The following is a 12,646-nucleotide window of genomic DNA, read 5'->3' as shown; positions in this document are numbered from 1 at the left end:
GGGAGGGAGCAGGTTGTTCGGGCAGATAACGGCAGGAGAGGCACAAGTGGGTGGGGTTGCTGAGGGGAACCCACCCTTCAGAGCCACCGGCCAGGGAGAGCGGGGCCCCGCCGGGCGAGGTCCCTCCCCGCTGTCCCAGGAGCCGAGCTGAGCAGCGACGGAGCCAAATTCAGGCTTTACCATCAGGGCGGGAAGAAACCGCGGGATCACCATCCCTCCTTCAGTTAGATTTGCGTGCCGTCTGTATTGGATACAGAGTCAGCCATGCTGCCTACTGCCTGCAGCCAGCCAATTCCCCTGCTCCGGGTGGGCGGGTGTTGTGGGGCTTTTTTAAATAGGAAACGGTGACTGTAAAACCATAGAAACGGACCTGGGGAGTGGGGTGCTGGGACAGTTTTTACATCATCTCCACTCATTTCAAGCTGTTGGTATATTTTTGATACAAAATTAACCTCATCCGCTACATGCCAAAACCCTGAGTTTTGACTTGGTATGTGTGAGAGGACGTGAGGGTGTACATGTCCTATTTGTAACTTTGCAAATTAAAGAGAACCTGGATCTGAACGGAGCATTTTCTAAATTGCCTTGCATTTGCAAAGCTAGCTGACTAGTGACAAACAAAACTGCGTGTTGAGAAACTTCCAAGCCCAAAACACAATAGGCGCAGAAAGCATGAGGACCATCCCACATGGGGGAAACAAATATCTCCATGGATAACAGATGAGAATTTCTCCCCCGGGAACTGTACTGACGCTGACAGGCTCCCTGCAGCTGCACAGCACCAGCTGCCAAGGGGTTCCTGCAGGAGTTAATGCAGCTTGAAAGAAGCATTAACTCCCTGGATATCTATCAACCTTGAAGGGCAGGATGCCACAAAATGTTTCCTCATAAGCACTATTCATGCCCCTACTATGTAGCTGCACCTGGAAACATATCAAGGTCTCTAAAGGAGATAAAATCACATGCACAAAAAAGCACAACTACACAGTACAACTTCCTTTCTCATTCATGGTCCCCACCAGATTCCCTTTGCCACTGGAATGGAAGAGCTGGCTTTGTTTCAGTAAAGTGCCACTTCAAATAAACTAGAAGCAAAGTGGTTTCAGTGATTCTGGAAATTAAGTCACAGATGAGGTCCCATATTTACTTTTAAATATTCTTTTAGTCACATGATGGTTTATGGTTAGTGGTTCTTACTATATCCTTAGGGACAGAGTGCAGATGGGTCCAAGCCAGCTACTAGTTACAAGTTGTGATGTTTCATGCTAATTGCAGATGGGGCTGATGGTACTGTTCATTACTGAGATACTTGACATTGACCTATCCGTTTTCCTTTTATTTTTTCTTCTTCCTCTCTTGCTCAGTTATGCTAAACTTGAAGTGCTGGGGCTAAAATTTTATATTTTTGCCTCAGACCAATTTTTGGAGGGAAGCTTCAACTAAAATGAAACTATTTCTAAGAAAAAGGCAATGTATATGTATTTACCCTTAAAGTTTTATAGCTCCCAATTTTCAAAGCATGAATAAGTCACATTCTGAGTTTGGGACTTTTTCTTTTGGAACAGTATCTATAATACTTGCTTAGAGTTGAAAATTTTTGAAAAATTAGTTTGCATGTATTTGAAAGAACAGCCCAGAGATTTAAAATTGTGAATTACAGATAATGCATTTTTCTGTTTATGTTTCATTGTCCATCTGAGGACATTTTCCTTCAACTGAAGTCTACCTTTGTGGACTCTGCTGACCCAGGAGTGGGAATGCTTTCATCTTTTTGTTCTAGATCATTTTGTATGTTCATTATTAAAGAAACCAAACCAAACAAACAAGAAAAAATAAACAAACAAACCATAAAAACCCAGAAGGAAATATAGAAGGAAAAGGGGGCATTTAGGAGAAAAGGGAGACATATTTCAGACTGAAGACCGGCAGCATAAGAAACCTCCAGGGAAATGATACGTGTAAGAACTGTCTGCCTGTATAAAGCAACTGTCTCAAAATTGGCTGCAGTAGTCCTGCAGGCTGGTTGCAGAGACGTGAAAAATTCAAAGACTTGTAGATTATTATGATCATAAAGTTCATCTAGGTTGATCAATTTGAATACAAAGGAGACCAGGCTGGGGAGAAGAAGCAGGGGAGGAAGCAAACATAGGAGAAAGCAAAAAAGCTTGGGATGAATGGGCAAGAGAGGGAATAAAAACCTGAGATAACTGGACTGGAATTAATTGGAGGATGGACAAAAAAAAAGTGAAAATGAGTTTATAAATGTGACAGGAGCTCTGTGAAGTATGTGTAAACATGTATTCAATAACTCATTCATATGTGCATCAACATGGTCTCCCTAAAGCTGTGTATGAACATGCCCATAAAAAGCTCCTATTACTGTAGGAAAAAGGGCTGAAATGACAGCATAGAATTGAGGTCTGCTTTAGTTTTAGTGCATTTGTCAGTAGATACTGTAATGCAACGTTCACTGTCTGATGTAGTATACAATATGGATGAGCTCTTAAAAGCGGTGAGATTTGTTTTGGAGGAGACTTCCTTGATTCGTTGGTGCTGCACAGGCATCAGCAGAAGTGACTAGTGGGAAAGGGAAAAGAAGGATGACAACTCTGTGTCCTTCATGCAAGGTCTGTATGCTGTTTTGGAGAACTGTCCATGCCACAAGTAGGGTTTGCCTTCTCTGGCATTGGATGCCTATATCTATTGGCATCTGCATCTAAGCCAATCTGAACTCCTTTCATATTTCTGAAGAAAAGTAGGTCTTGTAAAAGGCAATTCTTCTGACCTATTTCAGATATCTACCTTAAGATGAGGCAAGTTGTGCCCTAGAAGTGCCTGTCTCTCTGGACTGACTAGAAGGGGCAAGAGATGAGTACTCAATGCTGCCTGATGGTAGGCAATTCACTCAAACTGCTGTTTTCACAAGTAGCTACAAATCATGATTTCTAGAATGTAAAGACAGCCTTAATTCAGTGTTCCACAGCATACTTTTAATGTGATTTTTTAAAGTGTGAAATATTTAGAAGATCCTTTTACTTCCACACCTCCTTACTAAATATCAGCCACTCATTTTGCATCTATTACCATTGTTCCCATTTTGTGTTTTAAGAAGCAGAACCACATGTGTTTTGGGAACCAGAAAAACATATGAAAATATATGGGGTCTGCATTCTGATACACATTGACAGAGACGGGGGGAAATTGTATATTCTTGTTGTAGTACTGAACAATATGTATTAATTACTGTAATTTTAATGGTTATTATGTATTACAGTTCTGCCAACTGTCTAAAGCTTCACACTACAGGCATCTCTGCAGCTGAGTAACTATGTATTTTAAATGAAGATGTCATCAGTGGAAGACACAAAAGATTGGATGTATATTCAAAATTTGGCAACCAAAAGGGAAAAATTAAACCAAACAGCATGAAATTTCATCCTATGATGAGTAATACGGTTGTTGATTTGTGCAGAATGCAGCCAAATGGTTATATAGGATTCCCAGACCATCCTACAGGAACTGTTAGAAAGCTTAAGAACTGCCCCTTCATCCCTTCCAGGTCCCATGCAAAGGCAGAGAGCAAATATCATCACTACTCCCCAGTGACCTGCATGCTTGTTTCCCTGGGTAATGAAAAGCCCAGTCAGATATATAACAATAAAAAGCATTAAACAAGTCTCTATTAAATTTAGAAGATTTGCTTTTTGCTCTGAAAGGAAACAGAGTAGTTAATTGGCCCACAATTAAATAGAAATGCCATTAAAAAATCCTGAAACAGTTTGCCAGGCCCAGTTTCTGTTTGCCTTTTATAGTGTTCTCAAAACCTGTCATATCAAGACATAAACTGAAAATATTCTGAACACTATGAAAACATCTTTATGGATCAATTTATTCTGAGGGACAATGTGCCTATGGCCGACACATGCAGTTAAGTAAGAGCAGGAAGGAACTACCACTATTGCATCAAGAAACTTGAAAGGCCTGAGGGAGCAATGCAGATTCATAACTGCAGGATCAGAGGGAATGGTTATGAGGGCTTACTCTGATATTCTGCTCAGTGTGGATTATACCAGTCCCCTGATTTAAAAAGTGTCTCAGCTGAAACACACCAAATTCATGAGAAACCCTTAGTAAGTTACCTTGTGGCAAAGTATTATTGCAATAACATGGGTGGCTTGTTTCATACTCGGCCATCACTTTCCTGGGTAGTGATGTTAGGAAAAGAAGAAGTGCCACAGAAGTATGGAAATGTGCCAGAAATGGAAAGCTGAATACTTACATCATACATCTGCCCAAAACTAATTTTTTATAGCTCCTGATTGTTTTCATAAGAGGGAGAAAACAATTAACTTCAGCTTTAAAGTTCAGTCTCTTGTTTTAAAAAATGCAGATTCAGTTTCAAGGTAACTTTATTTAAAAAAAGAAGTGGAGGCTTGCTCATTGTAATATTTTATAGTATGGGGAAAAGAAGGATTGCTGAGGACAATCTACAAAATTCTAGGCTAAAATAAAACTGCAGCCAATTGTAACTGGACTATTTGAAACTGAAATTTGTTCAGTGGAGTTTGATAATTTTTTTCCAGTTCAGAATAATTTCCTAAATGTACAGGGGTTTTTTATGTACTCAATTTGCATTTGTTGGTACATGTGAATAAAATAGAGCAGATGCTGAAAACCTCCTCAGGAGAGTTTTTCCATTCCCACTATGTTTGAGCCAGCAGAACAGGTTCTGATTAGAGGGAATACAGGAGTTCTCCAAAGAGTTCTTAGAAGCATTTCTTGCTCACAGCATCACCTGCAACTTGGAGCTGTACCACTGCAAGGACGGTTTCCCACAGGAGCTGCTTATTTCCATACAGAAACATGGATACACAAGTCAATATTTCCTTTACAATGTATTCAACTTTTTTCATATAAACTCAATTTGTATACCCTTCTAAAATTTCTATTTCCCCCACCCTACATTTGACTGTGTTTTGCCCATCAGTCACTCTTCTCTAGATTCCCACATGATATTTCCTCTTACCACAATTCCAGAGCCATTTGCCCATCCTCACAATATTTATACCAGCTCACCAGCTCACTCCTTTTCTGCATCAAATCCTTCATCTTTCTCACTAAGGACAGATTATTTCGAGAATGTGTGAATCCATGAACTGGTCAATACTGAGAAAAGCTATATAATCCCTTTCCCAGCAATGGAGAACACTTCTCCAGAGTTCCCAGCCTCTGCCACTCCAAAGAGCAAGATATCAGCATGAGTAATAACACCCAAGTGTCCCATATAACATTAAAGGTCATCATCACCATCATCATTCCCTGAGGATTATGTTCAGGTTTTTTTCCCCTGAAGAATACTACTGGAGTAAAGTACCAGATTTCTCTGAGTGAGAGTAGCCTGCCTTTGGCTTAGCTTTGAGGGCCAAAGCTTTTCTTCAGATGAAAGATCCAAAAATTTCATCTGGCAAAAGCATAAGTATCTTTTTACGGTCACAAATGTAAAGGCTGTGAAGCACTTTAAATGTTAACTATTACTGAAAATAACATAAAAAATTTTGAAACAATAAGTCTTGAAAATGTTATGACTGTTGCATATGTTTAGCCAACATAACTACAAAAGCAAACTCTTCGCAAGATGTAAAATGTTATTCTGTTGCAAAGTGACTCTTTTAAGTGTGGCCCAGTAACATGTACTGTCTATTTCTTTCTAATGAAAATGACTTCCTTAAAGGTTTCCATCTTCCCATTGCTTCTGAGAGTAAAATTTGGTGCTTTTCATTTCATCTATTAGTATTTTCCAGAAGCCAAATGAAAGCAGAACTCAACCTGCACCCCTGTATTTTCAAAGCATATTCTCTCGTTGCTTCACTAGGAGAACTTTTCAGCAGTATTATTGTGGTACTCGGGAGGCTGTTTACTGTCAACACTTTTGTAGTGCTACCCATTTCACAAAATGGAAACCAGGTTCTGCACTGAAAAATCTAACCTGTGTGAACACATTTGCACAGGATGTTTGTGCAGCCATCACCAAAGCCTCAATCTGCAAACAATCGTGCAGTGTTTGCCCCATGTCTGCTTTCAGGTTAACACAACTACAGATGGAAGATTTTTTCATCCTGCCTGGTGTCAGTACTTATCTTGTAGTTTCCATGGTTGCATTATTGACTTTCAGCAAGGAGAAAACACATGGAGCTCACACACTCTACAAGTACACCTGTTAAACTCTTTGGATACAACCTTGTGTGCTACAGTGCCAGTTAAAATAACTTTTCCAGAGACTTCCAGGAGGGAAGACTTATCTAACAAAGCTTGCCTTGTGGCCCAAGAAGTAGGATTTTCCACTCATTTGGCTTTGGTACAAATGTTTACTTATACACAAAATACAACTAACATACTTAGAGATAGGCTGTCAAATTTCAACTATCCTGGGCAGAGACCTCATTTTATTATAGTGCTTGTGTAGAAGTTTGCCATATACTTGCCTTTAAGCACATGGTTTGTTTAGATACTCAGGTGCTGGCACCTGTTTATGGAACTGATTGTTAACCGCAAATCCCAGTGCCTAGGCAAAGGATATTTTTTTCTAACCTTGCTCCCCACAGTTTATGATCCATGAAACTCTGGCCACTGTCTTTCTTGAGATCACAGACTGACAATTTTTTTTTGCCTGTATCTGTCTCCATTTCATATACATGTATGGAATCCAGCTCCTAATATATCTGTTATCCTACTGAGACAAACGGGTGAGTCTAGAACACAGTGTATTGCTTTAGAGAACTTGAGTCAGATTTCTAATTTCAGAGTGAGTCATTTACATTTATCATCAAACAAAACTACATTGGGATCAAAGTCTGTGGTGATTTTGCAGTTACACTGAGGTTGGTGAGACATGGTAAAGATGGTATCGAGAAAAAAGGATGCATAATTACCTCCCATTCAGATAGGAGGGCTGTTTCTGCCCCACTCTGAAAGCCTGCTGGTAATAATTCAACTAAAGCAACATTCACCATGATGTGAGAGGAATGACAGCAGTAGATGGGGAAACATTGTAGCTTTAACTAAGTTAGCTCGGTATCGGCGACCAGAAAGCCATGGAGCCATAAGTTAACAGGCCAAAATAATCAGGTAGGCTTGTACAGTTCCATACAGCACAAATGTTGCCTTTGAAACCAAAGTGCTAAGCTAAAGGCTGGCTGAACCTGCTGCCACCCTGCTTTTACTGCAGTCTTGAACAGTACCCAATATTTTGGCTAGAGCAGGTGGTTTGGCGTCTGAATTACTCAAAAGCTGTATGTTACAACTCCATTTAAGACCAGACAATTAGCACCTTATGGCATAAAACAAAGGCATCCCCTCTCATATGACAAGGCAACATCAGAAAACCACTTGCTGTCCACGTTCAAAACCTGGACATCCATAATCTCAAAATGCATGCCTGCTCATGCTGTATGCCATCAGTTTGTGCAGGTAAGGTAGCTGTACCCTGCATGGAACAATCATTATCTTATTGAACATGAGCCTCTTCCTTGGTGAAGGAAGTTTGCACTTTTAATGCATAATGGCAACCACCTGGGAGGATCTCCAGAAAGATGGTGAGGATCAACTAGCATTAGCTACAACAATTCATCTGGCCAAAATCAGTGGAAACCAAGCAAAGAATCAAGCAGCAAGAAGGATCACAATTGTACAAAGCCTAAGAAAATTTCACATAGAACAATCACTGAACTTCATCTCGAGAGACATAAAAAGAAGTTATTGCTAATTTCTTTGTTTTTAATTTTTTTCCATATAGTATGGACAACCTGACAGAGCTTTGTTTGCTTAATGTTTCCATTATGTGAATTACTTCATAATGCTTTCAGCTTTGCCAAATATTGATTGTTGATACTTGATTTATTTCTTTAATGGCACAATAAATGGTGAAATATTTCTTTCAATGAAAATAGAAAGTAAATATCAACTTCACAATGCAGATTCATCTATCCTCTTTCCATCTGAATGCTTATAACAAAAACTTCACCATTAAATAGAAAAAATACATTTTTAGTCTGCTTATTAGAAAAAGTTTGACAGTATTATTTCCCTAATCTACAAGTTTAAAAAACAACAGGCAAGAACAATGAATCATGTTGTTGGGTTTTTTAATAGGAAGATTAAAAACTGGGTTTGTGTTTATTTAATAAGAATGGTGGTAATACTGCAACATTAAAATGTATTTCTAGCCAGTTTTTTTGAGAGCTTTTGCTACAATCTATTTATTCTGGATTGTGTCAGGTAGGCTGCTCAGGCAATATATGAGTTTGAGTCTTGTTGCTCCTGTTTAAATTTATTGAAATCTGGCCATTCAACATGTCTCTAAAATAATTTCTAGATATGCTCAGAAAAAGCTTCTTAGCAGCTTGTAATAAATACTTAGAGAGCTGCCATGTGTTGGCTGTGTTTCTACATTAGCAGCTGCTTCAGCACAGTTATTACTGAGAACTTCTGGGGCACCCAGCACTGAAAGCTGGAGTGGAAGCAAAGCCCTTCTACTGGTCCCAGACCAGTCAGAGGCAGAAAGAGGAAGCAGCTGAATTTCAGTTGGAAGTAAGGGCCAGAAAAGAAACAATAGTAGGTTCAGAAGCAAAAATAAGAGAGGTAAAGTTGCAAACTTGCAATTTGAACTGAAGAGTGTGAATATAGTTATTAAATGTTTCTTTAAATTGTTCTCTGTCAGTATTTTGGTCCCAAACCTTCTTTACAGGATATCTTCCCAAGTATGCATTAAGTACAGAATAATTATTTCCTCAGCTTTTTTTTTTTTTTAATTCTTAAGGCATTTAGTAATTCACAACATCATTTGCCTCTCCTCCTTCCCACCTCTAGGAAATGAGGTACATTATTTGTCTTTCAAAGACAGTAACAGAGGAACAGGAGATACAAGTGACCACTGGCAGAAATGTCTTCTAACCCAGCATTTCTAAGACTGGTGGGTGTCCATGAAATGAGAGAAGGTACAAGAAATGAATTTATTTGAGTGACTTCAGGAAGCCTCTAGAAAGGAGGCCCTGGGATTCCTGATGCCTGCTTGGCAGGCTGGGACCGAGGGCAAAGAGAGAGGAGCAGGAAGGCTCTGATGGGCAAGAGGCTGCTTCCACTCAGGGGTAGTGCAGGACTAGAGTCTGCAGCTGCAAAGGATCCACTGTGGTTTGGAGAAGCTGATGGGAGCATGTCTATGGCCTTAAAACATTGGAAGCAACACAGTGAAAATCTTGCTTGAGATTTTTTGTGCTCCAGCTGAGAGCTGAGTGCGTAACGGGATTACGGTTGCATTTCTTGCTACCAGGTATGAGTCAAGCACATAGACGATATTAGATTGCAGTGTTCTCTCCATCCCTTGGGTGGGAGAGATTTTAGGGCTCCTTGGGGGTGGAGCAGGGCTGCAGGTAGTGACCACACAAATCTATTCATCCAGGTCTGAGATGAAATTAAGGAAGCAGCCCTGGCAGCATAACTGATGCTGTTCTTGTTCTTGCTGCAGGGTGGGTACACTGGTCTCTGCTGTTGAGATCTGATGCTTACATGAGTACAAAGTACACTTCATTTAGAGTAATTCAGTATTCAAAAGTAACAAGTAGGCTTTGATAGCCCCTATACTTAAGTTTCACACAACATAGCTTTCTCTTAGGGTCAAGTTTTGCTTAAACTCCTTCAGAAATATCCAACTTTATTCCTAGTGAAAGATATCTGGATCAGGCTTTGATATGATACAGCCATTTATGTGCCTCTATTTCCCAAGATCTAATGTTCACAATAAATATATTCAAAATCTGTAAGAATTCTGCTTCAATATTTTCCTTTAAGGGCTATGATAACTCAATTGATTTTCTTTTTATTTTTTTTAAAAGAAGAGTTCATCTAAAGATTACCTTTGAAGCTACATGCCCATTTGACCTACTAACTGCATTTTATGAACACTTCAAAATTTCTGTTATTACTAATATTTTTTCTTTGAAAATTGGTGCAGTCTAAAAATCAAGAGAACAGAGCCAGGTATTTATCCACTTCCCTAATATTGAGAATGTGAGTCATCCCATTGGCATGTCTGTTTGTTGTTGAAGTGGGGCCTATAGACATATGAGAGCATAATTATTTAATGCATTTGTCACCAGAGGAAATAGCAGATCATTTGGACATGATCATTCATCATTTCTCCAGATCCGTTCAATAATGAAGGAACCTTTACCATCTAGTGAAGAGACCTTCAGACATTGCAATGGCTCAGCCATAACCAGATAATGCATATTGAAAACATTGATCAGAAAAATGCAGCTAAGCAGGCAACCTGCAGAGATGGCGAGAATGTGTGTGAGCCTTCTTAATGTTTCACTTGTATCTATGGAATCATCTAAAGCCAATACAGCATCGAGCATTCAAATCCCAACAGGCAATTTTCTGTTGCTTCACTAATCACCACAAAAAGAAAAAAGTTTGCCTTTTCACAGGTGTGTGAAAATTTTGATGAAGTCCTACTTACCACCTTATAATAGAAAGCAACAGGGAAAAAACCGATTGCACATTCTCTGTATTTTTCACAACCTGGTTATTGAGACCCTTCTCTGATCTATGACTTTGTAAGTCAATGCATTTCTGTGTTGTTTTTACCAACTAAAACCATTATTGGTGTAATTAAGAGAAGGTAGAAAAAAGACCAGAAGGTTTGAAAGAAGAGTCAGGGGGTGCTGCATGAGCTTCCCACCTCCTGAGTCATTCTGCTGTCTCTCCCAGTGGGTATCATGCTTCTAAAAAAATAATGGAAGGAATATTTTTTCCTCTCTCATGCAATATGGAATGAAGTTTCAAAATAAAAATTTCATTCTTATATATAAAAACAAGTCACAAAACAGATGTGTTTCATATGGTATATGCAGCAGTGCAAAACCATGTTTAGTCATAGACAAGTCCTCCATTCTGTCTTCCATCAGGGAGAAGCTGTTTTGGGAGATGAGGGAGGGGAGAATCATATAAATCTCCTATGCCTCACAGAAAAAAAACCAGATTAATTTATGAAGTAAAGATAGCCTCACACTGAAAATGCTATAAAGAAGCAACAGTACATCTCTGCATCAAAATTGTGCAATCCCAGAGATGCAGTTGTGTGCTTTAAAAGACACTCCAATTTGTATTCAGAATACAGCACCAATATAGCCTCCCACAGAAAAAGAAAACACTTGTGGATGACCACCTTAGAACAGCAGCAACAAATTACCACAATTAAGATGAAAAACACAAACTCAAAAATAATTCTTATTACGAACATGCACGCTTAAAAAACATAGGACCAGAAAGCTGCAAAGAGCAACATCATTTTTCATTATTGTGCTAAGACCTGATTGAATGCTATGAAAAATCCATGCAGTGGCAAAGATGGCTATTATTTCCTCTCCTCTTGCTCTATTAATATTAATTGAAAACTAGGTGTGGCACCACAAGAGAAGAATCTTGGTAAAAACCAGCTAGAATTTGTTGGCTTTTAGCATTCTAATTAAATATAATGTTCTTACCTGATTAAAGGAGGATTAAAAATCATAGCATAAGAAATATCCATACACTTGTAGATAGATGATGAGAGGCTCCTTCTACTGCAGGTACAGGTTCCTGGGCAAAGAAGCTTGTAAACTCTTGATTTCACTGAAATGAAAAAGGATAGAAATAAAGAACCTCCCCATAAAAGCAACAAAGGAGCCTCTGCAGTATTCTGTAGTCTCTTCGCCTGCTTCCTGTTCTGAGATTCACTCCTTGAATCCCAGCATCGATCAGAAAATTGGTTGTGGGGGAAAAAAAGGAGGGGGGGAGAGCAGAGAGGGAGGAAACGAAGCGGCGGCGGATTCCGTGCTGGCTCCACCTCCTGGCAGGACCGAGCGCGCTGGAGCCCGCACACCCTGCCCGCACAGCTTGTGCACCGCGTTACCCTCGAGTACACAGCTTTAAATGCAGGAACGGGAGCACCGATCAGTGCTTACCAATTCTTGGCAACTGCCTTGACATTTAAAGTACACAACACGATTTTTTCTCTCTCTCTCTTTTTTTTTTTTTTCTTTTTACAATGAGATAAATATTTGAATACATCAGTATACACATAACTGCAGAAAACTCAAGGTACTGCCAGATATCTTTATTTTACTATGTACTAATGCATGTTCGGTTTAGAAATAAATCATTCTTTGTGCACAACTCCCCACTACAGATATAGTAGCAAGTAAGTGTGCTTGTTTTATTTCCTTTGATTATTGATCTTGCAAAATACAAATGATGTTTATATATTTATTGAAAGCCAGAAGGAAAATAAAGTTGTTAAGTAAGACAGAAGGAATGAATGTTTGGCTGTAGCAAGAACTATTACATTATTGCTCAATAAAGAGTGTTTAGGGTGATCTGCTTTATTTACTTTAATCCAAGGCTCCATTGCATTTTACAGCATCTTAGAACTGATCTTTGGTATTCTGGATACTATTAGTTGTAAAAGACTAATGTACAAATTGGCTGCCTCACCCCAGTTGTCTCTAGCCACAATTCCTATAATAGCAGTGCTGGATTTAGTGTTACTAAAGGATACCTTACACTGGAATGCTGTGTAGCTGACTGTTTCTACTTTTATCTTCTATTT

At 39.2% G+C, this 12,646-nt stretch overlaps 1 protein-coding gene across 2 annotated transcripts in view; it reads right to left on the bottom strand.

The window, feature by feature from the left end:
* SCN2A (sodium voltage-gated channel alpha subunit 2) overlaps positions 1–11,797 on the bottom strand; it is a 73,301-nt gene extending 61,504 nt beyond the window's left edge. The window contains exon 1 of one of the 2 annotated variants that reach the window (XM_031055796.1): positions 11,544–11,797. The gene's annotated coding sequence lies outside the window, so the exon portion shown is untranslated. The remainder of the gene's footprint in view (positions 1–11,543) is intronic. The other variant, XM_014306734.2, reaches the window with a different exon arrangement.
* Positions 11,798–12,646: the final 849 nt, after the last annotated feature.

This window comes from Geospiza fortis, unplaced genomic scaffold (genome assembly GCF_000277835.1).
Source record: "Geospiza fortis unplaced genomic scaffold, GeoFor_1.0 scaffold112, whole genome shotgun sequence".
NCBI lineage: Eukaryota > Metazoa > Chordata > Aves > Passeriformes > Thraupidae > Geospiza > Geospiza fortis.
The sequence above is the reverse complement of the archived record's forward strand: the minus strand, read 5'-3'. Positions and strand labels throughout refer to the sequence as shown.